General features: G+C 45.1%; 1 protein-coding gene across 7 annotated transcripts in view; it reads left to right on the forward strand.

Annotated features, from left to right (window-relative positions):
* The window catches only part of LOC138823637 (ERI1 exoribonuclease 3), a 134,526-nt gene that overhangs the window by 54,422 nt on the left and 64,800 nt on the right, over positions 1-15,304 (forward strand). The gene's annotated exons all lie outside the window — the stretch shown is intronic.

The raw sequence follows: 15,304 nt of genomic DNA on the forward strand, positions 1-15,304 counted from the left end.
TGATAAATTTATATACAAGTATATACCTGTATTACTACCACCCAGATAAAGATCAAGAACCTTTTCCAGGAGGCACAGAAATGGACGGACAAAGGCTAAACAAATGCAGCAGTGTTACTTACTAAACACTATGTTAAAAATCAAATATACAACTTGTGGGTGGGGATGGATGGGAAAAACTAGGAGAGAGCAAGGCAAGGGGTGACATTGTCCAAAAAAATATACGCTAACTGACTTTTGTAACTGTATATCACCTTTATAATAACAATAAAATAATTTTTTTTTAAAAAAAACCTTTTCCAGGGGCTGGGAAGGTGGCTCAGTGGTAGAGCGCTTGCCTTGCATGCCTGAGGCCCTGGGTTCGATTCCTCAGCACCACATAAGCAAAAAGAAAAAAGCTGGAAGTGGCGCTGTGGCTCAAGTGGTAGAGTGCTAGCCTTGAGCTGAAGAGCTGAGGAACAGCGCCCAGGGCCAGAGTTCAGGCCCCACTACCGGACCCAAAAAAAAAAAAAAAAGAAAAAGAAAAAGAAAACCTTTTCCATCATCTCAGAAAGTTCCCTTGTGCCCCTAACCATTCAGTAATGACTTCTTTTGCCAGGTAGGATTGTTCTAATTTCTTGGTTTGTTTAATCTTTTCTTCCTTTTTCTAGCTTTCCCACCCCTTTCTCTTTCTTTCTCTCCTTTCTTCCCTCCATTTTTCCTTTCTTCCCTCCCTCCCCCTCCTTTTCTTTCCTTCCCTTCGTCCCCCTCCCACTTTGTTCCTTTCATACTAGGGTTTGATCTCAGGGCCTTGTATTTGCTAGGCAGGTAGGTGTTCTCTCACTGAGACATATACCTATTCCTTTTTTCTTTTGTTATTTTTTTCAAATAAAGTCTTGCATTTATTCCCTAGACCTTCCTGGACTATGATCCTCTTAGTTAAACTTAACCAAGTAGATGGGAAGTGAACCACCATGCCTAGTTTTTATTGGTTGAGTTGAAGACTCATGAACTTTTTTGCCCACCATGATCCTCTTGATCTCCATTTTTCACGTAGCTAGGGTTATAGATGTGAATCACAGCATCTATTCTTGACTTTCATAGCAGTTGAATCATACAAGATACACTCTTTTTGTGTTTGACTCCTTTTGCATAAAATATTTGAAGGATTAATCCATGTGATTGTGTATCAGCTTAACCTTTTTATTGCTGTGTATTCCATTGTATTACTATGCTATATTTTATTTTCCTTTCTGACAGAAAAAAATATCTACCTTCTTTAGTCATTTAGTACATGTGTGTTTATGAGTATATAAATGTTCAATTTGATAGGGATAACTCCCTAGACTTTTTAGATTGTCCCAACTCCTGTCATCCTTTAAAACACAATTCCAATTCTAATCTTTGACCTTGTGATCTTCCCTGTCTGTTCTGGAAAGTGCATTGGCCCGAGGTTATATATAGGAAGAGGTTGGTCTTGGGCCTGTGGAATGGCCCATTTCTTTCTTCTTTCAGCAGATGTGTGCTGTCTATCCACTATGTGCCCTGTACTCTATTGAGATTACAGCAGTCTAGAACATTTAGCCAACACTGTTTTCTACCTTTAGGATCTTGATGCCAGAAGAATCTTGGGCTTGCCCACCAGGCTTTTGTACCAGTGGGGTTCTGCAAGAGCAGTAGCAGTGGCTTAGTGGAACTTCTCTGGGGCTGTGAACTTTTACTTTTCTGTTCTTGATGGTAGAAGTGGTGTTAGCTGCTGTCGAGGTGCTTGGACAGAGAAAGAGTTTCTTAGGGCTTTTTTTTTTTTTTTTCCTTCCATTATCCTAGAGTCTGATTCCCTCTGTGAAAGGAGTAAATTAATCTCCAACTTTTCTTACCTGTAAGGTGAGTGACCTCTGTTTTGTCAGCACTTGCCAATCTGTTCTCTGATTCCCAGCCAGGGTAATGGAGACATTACTTTGTACTAAAGCAAACCACCTGTTCTCCTGTGCAGATGCTGGGCAGATCCAGGTCCTGGGAAACAGGTCAGCGTGCAGGTAGCTCCTCATAGAGGCATGTGAAGGCAGAAAGGTTTTGGCCTCTTAGCTGCTTTGCTCCTAAATAGTGGTTAGCAGATTCGCAAAGGAAGACTTCCTGTTATGAGACTCTTTCTAACCGCATTCATCCCAAATGGCAGACCAAAAGGTTCGGTCTGAGTAAGGTTGCTTTTTTCAGGCTCCTATAGTACTAAAAGGCTGCAGACACTCCTCAGTGAGACTTAGGGAGAAGACTTAGGGAGTAGAGGTCCTTGTAGTTGGAGGCCAGAGAATTCAGGGTTTCTGTTGGCACAGAGGTCTGTGCCTGAATGATTTGTGGATGTTTAGGACTTAGCTTTGTAGGGCTTTGGGAAGGGTAGCTATGAGTGGATAGGATAAATTCTCAGTGTCCCTGGCTAAAGGGTGACATGACTCAGACTTGATAGTTCTATAAAACTGTTTCTTCCAAACCCTTCAAGGATGTTGGTTTGGGGAAGAAAGCCAGCGAACCCAGAGAATCCCAGGAGTCTGACAGGCCTTTTTCTCTGCGATTCTTTCTTGCAGGCAGCCTGAGGCAGCCTGTCTCTTTGTTAACAGAGTGACAGCAATGTGACACCATGGAAATAATTACTAACAAATCACGGTGCTGACTGCAAACAGCTCTCTGTCTTCAGAGGCATGTCAGGGTGCATTAGAGCAGGACTGGAGGAACAGCACATAAAGGGGGGGCTGAGGCGCAGCCTGCACACAGACACTCCTGTCTTCCCCAACCCTAGCCCTTTTCTGTGATATCTGACTTCCTTGCTTTTAGCCTCTCCCCAGAAGGTCAGCTGAGGGCCATCTGGGTCAGCAAGTGGCATGTGGTTGGTCTAGCTTCATCTGGGCAGGTAGCCCGGGCTCCCATCTTTACTAAGGAGTACCTTGGTAGTAATGCGATCCAACAGTTTCCATTGTGGAACCCTCAAAACGTGGAAGAATGCTCAGTTCTCTGATTTACTTGCTGCCAGTTGAGACTAGCTTCACTTGTCGTGGTTTAGGATTTTGGAGGGTACCAGAGGGGTATCTGCTCTCTACAGGACCCAGAGTATGAGGCAAACCTTGCATCTGTGTTGGCTCAGTTCCCTTCCCCCATTAGCTCTGGTTTCTTCTTCAGTTGCCATAGTCAATTTTTGGTAAGTCGACTTTGTCCATTCCCTCTTGGTTAGCAGAGTGATTGCTCTGACTGTCAGGGCTGTAAATAATGTTTCTGGTGTGTGTGGCTGGAGGCAGCCGCGTGGGGTGTGGAGAAGAGAGGAAGGAAGGAGGAGTTGCTGTGCGATGGCTCCCTCACCCACCCCCTCCCCTCTCATACAATATTTATCCAGGGATGGGAGTCAGATGCAGTGACCTCAGGGGTCACCCAGTTAAATAGCTTCTGAACCTCCCTGCATTCTAATTGCTGCAGTTGTCCTTTGCTCTGGAGACTTCTCCTCCCTATTGTCTGCTGAGGCACACACTAATGGCTGTCCTCCCTGGCTCTGCTGGGAGGCGTGCGTGCGTGCGTGCGTGCGTGTGTGTGTGTGTGTGTGTGTGTGTGTGTGTGTGTGTGTTTGTGTATATGTGTGTGTGTGTGTTGGGGGGGCACTCATTGCTACCTTTCTTTCCCCAGGGATAAAAGAATCCAGGGCCTATTAACAAGTGGCTTTATCTAGGTGGTGCCCAATCCCCTATAACCCCTATTCTTCCCAAACCTAACTGTAGGAGACCCAGACAGTGGGCTTAGTTTTGGGGGCCAGAAGGCTGCACCTACTTTTTTTTTTTTGCATTTGCGAATTCTCTATAGGCTCCCTAAAGCCAGGAGACAGACCCTTATTACTCGGCTGACGAGCATCACCCTGTATGTCCATAGTCCCATATCCAGGTTTGGAAACTTCTAATGAGTGATGTTTTCTTTTGGAGTATTCTGCATTTGTCCAAAGATTTGTTGAATGCAATCTGTCTGGTCCCTGAAGGCAGTTTAGATGATTGATCATGGTAGCAGGTGTGTCCATGTGTTGATTTAAGAGTGTCATGTGCCTCACATCTTCAGTAGAACCTTCCTATAAATGTCAGTTACCCTCCACTGCAGCTTTTCTCTCCCAAAGAATACTTTTAGAAACTGCCATTGAAGAGGCTAACCACATGTATCTTGATGATGCTGATAGTCCGCAGTGGCCTAAAGTCAGCTCCTGTTGAGAACTGTTCTGGGCCTAGTAAGCACAGTGCCAGGAACAGAACAGGGGAGGGGAGGGTATGAGAGAAGGGGGGTCATCAGAAGGTTAAGAACAACAGCAGGTCTTGAGCACCTATAATGGAGCACACTGCTTCCAGATCTTGAGTGTAGAAGGACGCCTCTCTTCAGTGCCTCCAGAGGGCATTGCAGGCCACACAAAGACAGTCCAGCATAGGGTCAAGATGGCCACAGAACCAGGTGGAGGCTGTAGTAGACGAGCAAGGTATTTCGGAGACAACTCAAACTTAGGAGCTTCTGGTCAAAAAGAGAGTAACCGCTTCCCCTACTCTACTCTCTGCTGGGGCATCTGCCAATCAGTCTGGGGAAGAGCTCTGGCCAGATCCCAGTGGTCATTCCAGCACATGGGGCACAAGTGGGCACTGTATCCTTCCCTGAAAGGGTTGCCATAGGAAGGACATAGAGAAGGGCTTGTCCTGTTGTTTTGAGACAGGGAGACAGAAGTGGTATGTTTTTGGGTGAATATTTGTGGCATTGGGGAGGTGAATGTTATACTTTTTTCTGCAAGGTGTTTGTGATACTTGTGTGTTTCCTATGGGCTTTGTGGGGGAGAAGTGAATAGAGGTAGTTGGTAAGTGAGCTAAAAAGCTGTGGAACAGTGAGGCACTACATACAGTAGATGGTGCATTTTGGAGGCTTTGAGCAACTGTTTGGCACTAGGGATTTGAGGTTGGTTTTCCTTGGGAGGACCTGCAGCCTGGCCTCAGGGGCGTCCCTCTGCACCCGCTTGTGTTCTGGTTTCTGTTGGGAACTCTCCAGAGCAACATGTTTGGGAATACTTCCAGCTGTGCCACCAGACCCAGACGCAGGTGACGGCCTTTCATCTGTACCGTAGGGATACCAAAAGGAAATTAAATGTCATTTGCCCCCTGCACAGCAGGTCGATGCCAGATCAGACACTGCTGCTCAGAGTTGGGTAAAGGGCACCCAAGGGAAGACTTATGCTTCATCCATGTCCTCTGAGCTGTGGAGACTCCCAGGTAATGATGGCTTGGCTCACTCCCAAGGCTTTCTCTGCCTCACTAGGTTCACCCTGGCCTGAAGCCCAGCCTAGAGCTACATGGCATCTGTGGCCCATACCAGTCCAGAGAGGTATGTGTAACAGTGGAAGGGAATGGAGAGGAAAGGCAGAGCTTGGCAGAAGACACAGGAAATAGTGAGATGACAGTCCCCTTCCTCCAAAATGCTGTGTGATACTGTGAGAACCGCAGGGCTATTCAAACTTAAGGAAAAACAAAACAAAACAGAAAACTACCTGGGTTCAAGACCTAGCTCCACTACTTACTAGTTGTAGTATCTTGAAGTAGTCACATTACCACTCTTACCCTCCATTTCTTTATTTGTAAAATCATAAGCATCTCTGTCTCCTGTTGGGACTGGTACTGGAGCCCCCCTCCCTTCCTATCCTTCTCTTCCCCTTCCCTCCCCTCCCCTCACTTTCTCTCCCATCCCATCATTCTGCAGGGATTGGCTTGTAATACCTTGCCATCTCTTCTCCGCCCACCCCCCCACCATGGAGTTAGGTGAAGTTGCTATGAAGTGAAGGATGGGTGGTAAGTCTGTCTAGGGAAGGCAGAAATGGTCACCTCTCCCTACCTGGGACCTTCTCTTCTTGTCTTTGTTTCCTCAGCCAAGCATCTTAAAGTCTTTATGAGATGGTGGTAAGGCAAGGTAAGAGATTTGCCAGAGGTCCTCATTATGGGGCTCAGCTAACTTCTCCAGCCTCACACTTGAATTCTCCTTTTTGTCTGAGAGGACAACAGGGCTTGGCCCAACCTTCCCTCCACGGAAGTCCCGGGCAAGCTGTAGTCCTCAGCTCCACAGTGACAGATATAAACAGGGCTTTGGGAAAAAGATGTTTTCATACTGGAAGAGTTCTTCCTTGAAAACTCCCCACCCCCTCTTCACCCTCACCCCTCTGAAGCATGGCTGCTGCTGGTGAAATTCATTAGTGTTCCCTGACAGGCAGTGGCGACAGAGGCGCTTGCTGTCTGCTTCCTGCTCCCTCGCTCCTGTGCTCCTGCTTCACGCACACTGATATTTAAAGCTGATGGGCTGCTTATAGGCTTCTTGTACCATGACAAGTTTGGGGAGGGGCTTGGGGGAGGAAGAGACAGACAAGGAGCCAGCTGTCATGATGGTATTTCAAATAGTACTCTCTCCTGACCCTTTGCAGGCTCCAGCAAGTATATCGTCTTTCTGAAGCCTGTGGTTGGAATTGTAACCTGCAGCTGTCCCAGAGGATGAGAGCAAGTGTGGGGGCAAAGTGGGCTGAGAAGCCAGCAGTGTGTTCTCCCAGGGCTGAGAGCAGGCAGAGAGCAGTGAAGGGACAGAATGTGTACCTAAGTACTGTGCACTTGCTTGAGCAGTGTCTTCATAAGTGCTCCAAGACAATGTCCTCCCATCACCAGAAACAAGATGACCCTTTCTCACTAGTTTCTCCTAGAGCAATCAGTGCATTATTATTAAACACAGTAGTGTTTATGTTGTGGTTATTTTCTGGGTGACTACACTTGGAAGTTTCTGAATATAGGAATCAAGCTTACATAGCCTCTACCTTGAGGGTCCTGGGGCTTAGCAGTACTCATAAAAATGTATGGTGGCCAATTAAGATAGGAAGGCTTGCTATTTTGTGTTTAGAGTAGTGTCTTGACTTTTGTTTCTCCTATTCATTTGCTGAGTTTTGGAGTTTGAAGAATGAGTCCCAAGGTATCTTCTATATCCATTACTCTTCCTCATAGTCCAGGCTTCTAGGAATTCATTTTTGTAGCTGTTGAGTGATTCTAGAACTTTGCCTTTGCCTTTTTTTTGGTGATGGTGGAGCGGTGTTGCTGGTTCTGAGCACTGTCCCTAAGCTTTTTTTTTTTTTTTTTTTTTTTTTTTTTTGCTTAAGGCTAGCTCTCTACCACTCTCATGAGCCATAGCTCCACTTGCTGCTCCTGCCCAGGAAATTGTGATTCTCAGATCTCAGCCAGCCTCCTGAGTAGCTAGGATTATAGGAGTGAAGCCATCCAGCATCTCTTTGCCTTTTAACCTTAACAAGCCTTCTCTAGTATCTCTTTCCTAAGGTCCTATCTTAATATAGGTAGCCTAAAAGCATTTTTAAGGCCATTGCAGGTTTGGTGTCAGCTGATTTCCTTCTAAGCTGAATCCTTCCCTTGAACCTGTACTTATAAAGTATGCTTCCCTTAGCTGGCTCCTTTAAGCCTTTCACAGAGCAGGACATGGAAGTGATTTTGCTTGCTCAAGGACACATGATCACTTGTCTAACTTGTCATTTGAACAGTGGAGCCATGGTACTGGGTGGGAGTTGAACTACATTGCCTACTATCAGGAGCCTTTCCAGATCCAGGTCCAGCCATGGGGGAGGTCATTGATCAAGTAGGCCAAGCTTCTTTTTGCTTGCTCATTTAGCTTTATCAGTGCTAGTAATCCTACCATTCCACATAGCTGTCTGTCTGTCTGTAAGAGTTTACACCTTGCACATCTTCTGTTAGAGAGTGGATCCAGAATGTTTTTATGTTCTGTAGATTCAAATGTTGAGGACCTATCTCAGTACCTATAAACTGCCATCCTGGCTCTTCCCCTTCCCCCTGCCCAATACTCTCCCAACGCTATACTGCTTCTAGCTGGGATTTCTAACTTGGGGCTGATGTCTTTGGGTTGTACCTGCTTTCTCCCACCCTGTTCTTGCTGATTCTTAAAGCACTGAGTGCTAGGCCTGCCTAGGGCAGGCCAGTGTTATATCTTGTGATGTGGTGCATCTCAAAGGTGAAATGAAGACTAACCAGCTTTGGTAGGTAGGAGGCTTGAGCATTAATTTTTTATACATCCACAGTGGCCAAGTGAGTAGATTTAATTATGACTCCACTTTCTACCTTCCTCCTCACAATGTGGTGGTTCAGAGCTGAAACTAAGGAACCTGTTGAAATGAGAAACCCCTATTTCCTAGCTTGACCCCCTCACTAATTCGGGTTAAATTGCTGCGCTGTTGCAGTGGTGACACATTGTGTCTGCCTCTGTTTGTATAAGAGATGCAGTGGGGGAGGATGGACCAATTTGTGCAGAGATAAAAGGTGTCACAGGCAGATAACTAACGTCCCAGCCTCGTGCCTGCTCTCATTGTTGCTCAATTTGCTCCGTGTGTAAGCCCAGCCTTTTCCTCTTTCTTCCTTCCCTCCCCTTGGTCATATTTTACCTCAGTGCCACAGTGTAATGATGCCCTGCGTAGTGGGGGAGGAGATAGGCACCTCTGGCTGACAGCCCTTTCTGATAACCAAATTCCAGCCCATCCATCACTAGCTACTCTCCTCAACTTGAGGAAAAGTGATCGTGAAAGGCGGGCCGTTCATCACCAGGGTCTGTTTATCTCCTCTGGGTAGGGAGTGGAAGGAGAAACAAAGAGCTGTGTTCCCAGCTAAGTGCTGCCCAGGCTGGGGTGGCTTGGAAATGCTGGCTACAGACTCATGCAGGCAGCTTTTGAGCTCTGACTAGATAGGACTCCCAGAGGCTTGAGAGCTTTCCTTTCTCAAGGTTCAGCCTCAGCACTAGGAGAGTAGCAGAGGAAATTGTGGTAGTTCTGTGATGGAGGACATCTGGTGACAACATTCTTTGGGAGTATATTGGAATTAGCATATGTGGAAATGGGATGGAAACAATCCCACATACCTCATAGGTATCCCTTTTCAGAATCTTCCCTATAGCTTCTCCAGGCCTGCTGCTTCCCAGTGCTGGGTCTCTAATGACTGAGGAAAACACCCTCTCCCCTACTCCACAGTTTGTTCCTACAGGTGAGCGGTGCATGTATATCTTAGTGCTGTTAGGCCATAGAACCAGCAGTCTTCTTCATTCTGAGACTCAGATCACACAGCCTTTCCAGAAAGGCAGAAATGGGTTGAGGAAAACTTCAGAGTCTGCTGGTTCCCTCTTCATTTAAGGGCTTGAGTCTTAAAATCAAGACTGACATGCATTTCTTGAGTTGGGTTTGTGTCTAAGACTTGAAGAGATAGAATTGGATAAGAAATAATGTGACCTTTTCTAGGCACAAGGCGCCTACTCTCTGGTTGGTCCTGCCTGTTGATGCCTGTCTGCCAGTCTGTCAGTCTAACATCAGACCTGCATGGTTTCTGACTCAAGCCTAGCAGCTCTCCCCCCAGCTTTGTTCACCTAATCTTCAAAGCTGAGCTCTTGTTCACAATGGCTCTACCTTGGCCATACCCAGTAGCATGGGGGGGGGGCGGGAGTTTCCCTTAATGAGCTACTCCCCAGTGTTGGCTGGGGCTGAGCTAGCTACACCTGTTTGCTATCAGGGCTGTCTGGGCCAAGCCAGAACAGCTCAGTTTGCAGGTGGTAGAGTTGAATGAGGTTGGGGTAGGAAAGTCTGGGTTCCTTTTGCTTTGTTGTCTATGCTTATTGGAAGAGATGGTTTTCTGTACCTCTTTTCTCCCATATTGTTCTCTTATTTCTAGGCAAAAGAGACCTGCCTGCTAGCCAACTTATTATTTAAAAGAAATAACAAAGCAACTTTTCTAACTTCCTCTGATGTAAAAATGAGGAATCTTGTGGTAGAGTCTGATGCTCTGTTCTGATGACCCTGATGGGCCAATGTAATAAAGCAGGGCCACATGATAAATGCCAAGGGTAGAAGCTCTCTCAGGCTCTAAGCCCTCAGTGTCTGTAAAGTGATCATGTACCTTGGTTAAGAACCCACAGGCAGGACTGGGGAGGGGGGTTTCCTTAAAGGGAGCCCCTTAAATTCATGAAACTGAAGGAAGTTTTGATTTGGTGGTGGGGCCGGGTGAGGGGGGGAATCCATTCCTTTTTATGGCTTGGACATAATTGGATATTTTCTATTGGCCATTGGTGATGTCATTCTGACCCTCATAAAGAAGGGGAAATCACACCTGTGGACTCGATGCATAAAATTTCATTGGGCAACAGTAATAAGCATGGCCAGATGATGTTTGGGCAGTTGGGGAGTTTTGTGCCCAGTGAATCCAGCTGCATGGAGACCTGGGTACCATAAATTTGCCTGCACATTCATGCCCGCAAGCTAGTCCAGGGCCCACTGCCAGTGGCTCTTGTGATCGGTGTCTGGTAGGAACTTAACAACATTCAGACTCTTTGTGCCACAGAGACTTTTGCTCCTTTTCCTTTTTTTTTCTTTTTGGTGGTACTGGGATTTGAACTCAGGGCCTGTCACTTGGTAGGCTGATGTTCTACTTGAGATGGAGGTGTGCTTTTGACTAATTATTTTCAAGATAGGATCTTAAGAACTTTTCTGCAGGCTGGCCTTGAATCATGATCCTTCTACTCTCAGCCTACATACCTCCCAGGTATTTAGGTTTACAGGTGTGAGGCATTAGTACCCATCTCTTTCCCCAATTCATGGAATCACATATTCACTGGTACCCACTGACCCTAGCCTCCAGCTGATAAGAACCTCTAATGGAGGGATGACGTTGAGCATTAACCACCATTCTACCTGCCTGAGTCTTTGCCTTCCCAGAGATTGCAAGATCTCTAAATGAATCTATACAACCAGAGCCTTTGCAGGCAGAAGACTTAGCATCTACTTGTAGTTCTGTTCTTGGTTTGATACATGATTGTTCAAACCTTTTTCTTCCCTGAGTCTCAGTTTCTTTTTTTGTGTAGAGGATACTGGCCATTCTGCCTTGCTAATATAGTTAATTTCTTGGTGTACTCTAATATGGGACATAGTTGTGTGATAGAAATATGTAGCTGTCTTCCCATGAGACACTTGGGAGTTCAGGTTGGCCCTTAGTTCCATGTCTGTCATGAAGATGGGGCTAGGCCCTGCTACATGTGTACTTTGTTTCTTAGGCCATAAAACTGAAACATTCAGAGGACTACTCAACAACCTGAATGTTAGTTCTTCTGAATGAGACTGATAATTCTCCTCTTGCCATGCTTCAGTCAGCATGGGTATAGAAGGACATTCAGGGCTGCTGCTGAGCTATATTCAGTCATGGATGTGTATCTAGCCCAGTAATCTGTCCTCCAAGTGGTCCTTCTGGTATAGATCCTCCAAAGGAGCAAGCAGGATCCTACTGAGGGATAACCTCCCTAACTACGTAGAAGTGTGTATAGCTGGTATGTACTATATTTTTGAAATCTCACTGAAGAGACATCCCTTTGTCCTCCAGCCCTAGCTAGAGCTAATAGGACTCCTGGTCTGTGTCAATGAAAAGAGCTCAGATGCTGAAAATGGCCCAGGGAAAAATAAGATAAAGACTCCCTGCCTTTTGTTGCCCAGTCTCCCATGCTATTCTGCTTCTAGTGGACTCTTCACCTTGACCTTGGTGTGATTTTTCTAAAACAGCTGAGCTCAGCAAGCATTTTCACAAACATCAAGAATAAGGAATATGAAAGAAAAATGAAAAAAAAACCAAGACAATTATTCAGTCAGATTAATTTTACTTCCCAGATAATTATATTCTAGCTCCTAAGGCCACCTCTTATCCTTGTAAACCTTGTCTGATATCCCCATATCCTTGGTCCTTGACTCTACATGAGAATATCCTCTCTGATACCCCTTCGTCCTCTTGGTCTCAGCCAGAATTCTCTACCAGAAAACTAACTGATTATGGTTAATATCACTGTTCCACCTGGATGTTTGAATGAAACCTATACCTCAGTAAGATATTTTGGATCTTATAAAAATGAGTCCTTAGGGGTTCAGAGGTATCATTCAAGTGGTAGAGTGCTTGCTAGGCAAGCACAAGGCCAAGCACAAGGCCCAGAGTTCAAATCCCAGTACTGCTAGAATAAGAAAAGAAAATGAAGTAAAAGTGAATACATACTATACTGCCTGAGACATGGTAAGTGTTTGAAGGGTGATGGATGGAAGGCTGAACTGACTCAGTTGGATTCTTGTACCCAAACTTTCAAAGAAAGGAGTTTCTTATTCCTTACCTATTCTATACTTTGCAGGCTCCCTCTTCCCTCTCCCATCTAGCCCAATGATACTGACATTCCTTTCACCAAGATCAATTTTGACTTCCTTCCTCCTTACTAAATCTGTTGGGGTTTTCTTTGCTCTTGTCTTGCTTGACCACTTTATGATCTAGATTTAAGTTTTATATACATATGTATGTATATAAACATATATGTTTATATATCTAACTTAAATATAGGTTTATATGTATCAAACATAAACAGAAAAGGGAAGTATGCTTCCATAATTTAGGCTCACTATAGGTAATGTGATGTGGGATCATAAGAGTATGTGTGACCTTGGTTGGGCATCTGATATTCTAAAAAAGAGAGTGAGTTGGGTGAGTCCTTGTCTTTTGAAGAACTCTGAAAAGAGGTAAGGGGATGTGGCCTGCAGACTGGACTCTCAGATCTTAGAAGGTAATCTTGTTCTCTTCACATACCTCAGACTCAGAAGAGGAATTGTGAGAAGGCAAGTTTTAGTTTAGTATTTAAAAGTTGCTCTAAACTAGAGTTCAAAATTACAATTGGCTGCTGCTTGATATATGAATTTCTCATGTGTGGCAATCGTCTGGTAAAAGTGGTTTTTTTTTTTTTTTTTTTTTTTGTCGGTTGTGGGGCTTGAACTCTGGGCCTGAGCACTGTCCTTCAGCTCTTCAGCTCAAGGCGAGCGCTCTACCACTTGAGCTACAGCGCCACTTCCGGTTTTCTGGCGGGTTTTATTGGAGATAAGAGTCTCATGGTCTTTCCTGCCCGGGCTGGCTTTGAACCTTGATCCTCAGATCTCAGCCTCCTGAGTAGCTAGGATTACAGGCGTGAGCCACCAGCGCCCGGCAAGTGGTTTTATTTTAGATCAGTGAAAATAAGACATAAGCCTAGGCCATCTGCTCACCTCACCTTGTATTATTCTTCTTCCTAGGCTATCTTGTCTATTATTGTGATTTTAATTTTACTTACATTAATGAATCATCATCTGTAGTCCAGATCTGTCTTCAAATATGTGTATGTGTTCCTCCTAGACATTGTTCCACTACCAAATGTTCCACAGATCTTAGACTCAATAAACATTGGTTGTTTACCATGTTATCAAGAATTTATCTAAAACTGCATTTGTCCTGTCTTTTTCCAGAAGATTACCAAGAGTAGGACTGTGGGAGCAGCCTATCCCAATTTAGGTAGACAGGGATACACTGTATGCAGAAAACTTGAAATTAATAAGAAAATTGATCAAATTGGGTAGCAGGTATGCTCTCTGTGCCATTGCCTCTTACTATATATGTATCTCAGTATCATAAAGCTAGCTGTCTTAGTCTGTTTTGTTCCACTGTAACATAATATTGAGACAGGGTAATTTATAAACAATAGGGTTTTTTTTGTTTTTGTTTTTGTTTTTTTTGCCAGTCGTGGGTCTTGAACTCTGGGCTTGGGCACTGTCCCTGAGCTCTTCAGCTCAAGTCTAGCACTTGAGCCACAGCACCACTTCTGGTTTTTTGGTGATTATTTGGAGATAAGAGTCTCATGGACTTTGTTGCCTGGGCTGGCTTTGAGCCTCGATCCTCAGATCTCAGCCTCCTGAGTAGCCAGGGTTACTGGCATGAGCCACCAGCACCTGGCTGGCATTTATTCTTTTACACATTTAAGGCTTGGGAAGTCCCAAGTTGAGGGAGCCACATCTGAGGAGGGCCTTCATGCCGTATCATCCCATGGTAGAAAGTAGAAGGGCAGAGGGTACATATGAGGAAGAGGGGATGGGGAGAGGGAGATAAGGAAAGAGAGGGAGATACAGACAGAGAAAAGGAGCTGAACTCTGTGTGTGTGTGTGTGTGTGTGTGTGTGTGTGTGTGTGTGTGTGTGTGTGTGTGTGTGTGTGTGTGTGTGTGTGTGTGTGTGTGTTCTAGTACTGAGACTTGAACTCAGGGCTTGGGCACTGTCCCTTAGCTTTTTCATTCAAGGCTAGTGCTCTGAAAAGGAGCTGAACTCTGTGTGTGTGTGTGTGTGTGTGTGTGTGTGTGTGTGTGTGTGTGTGTGTGTGTGTGTGTGTGTGTGTGTGTGTGTGTGTGTGTGTGTGTGTGTGTGTGTGTGTTCTAGTACTGAGACTTGAACTCAGGGCTTGGGCACTGTCCCTTAGCTTTTTCATTCAAGGCTAGTGCTCTGATCCCTTGAGCCACAGCTCCACTTCTGGCTTTTTGCTGGTTAATTGGAGATAAGTGTATTAAGGACTTTATTGCCCAGGCTGGCTTCAGATATCAGCCTCCTGAGTAACTAGGATTATAGGCATGAGCCACCTGCATTGAACATTATGTTTCTAACACGTGAACTTCCAATATGGTCAAGCCATAGCATTAACCAAGGTACTAGTCTTTAACTTGGCTCCACTGTTCCCCTTGTTGGGATCAATGTTAGCTCTCTGTTACTGTCACAAAGTACCTGAGAATCATCTTAAAACAGGCAATTGTTTTGGAACATCATGGTTTCAGAGGTTTTAGTCCATGGTTGCTTGTCTTTGCTGCTTTGGGCCTGTGGCAACTCAGTCCATGATGCCACAGCATGCAATGAAGGAGGACTGTTTACCTCATGACTCTCTGAGAGAGACTCTGCTTCTTTGAAGAGTCCCTCCCCATCTATCTATATATCATGTGTTGTGTTTTTGGTTTTTTTCCTCCTGCTTTGTATCTCTACCTCTCTGCTTTGGGGTCAGACAGAACTAAGTTCAGTTTTTAGTACTATCAATTTGGGGGGGGGGGTTGTTGTTGTTGTTGTTTTGGTCGTGGGGCTTGAACTGGAGGCCTGGGCGCTGTCCCTGAGCTCTTCAACTCAAGGTTAGCACTTCCGGCCTTTTCTGTTTATGTGGTGCTGAGGAATCGAACCCAGGGCCTCATGTATGCAAGGCAAGCACTCTACCACTGAGCCACCTTCCCAGCCCCAGTACTATCGATTTTGATCTGTGGGATATTGGATAATGTCTCTCAATCTCCTTTTCTTCTCTATAAAACATAGATAACAGTTCATGCCTTACAGCATCATTTTGAAGATTAAATATGAAGCATGTAAGTAAGGCACTTGACATACTATAGGTCTTCAGAAA

The sequence above is a fragment of the Dipodomys merriami genome, unplaced genomic scaffold (genome assembly GCF_024711535.1).
Source record: "Dipodomys merriami isolate MVZ:Mamm:240054 unplaced genomic scaffold, mDipMer1.0.p SCAF_121, whole genome shotgun sequence".
In the NCBI taxonomy this organism is placed as follows: Eukaryota; Metazoa; Chordata; class Mammalia; order Rodentia; family Heteromyidae; genus Dipodomys; species Dipodomys merriami.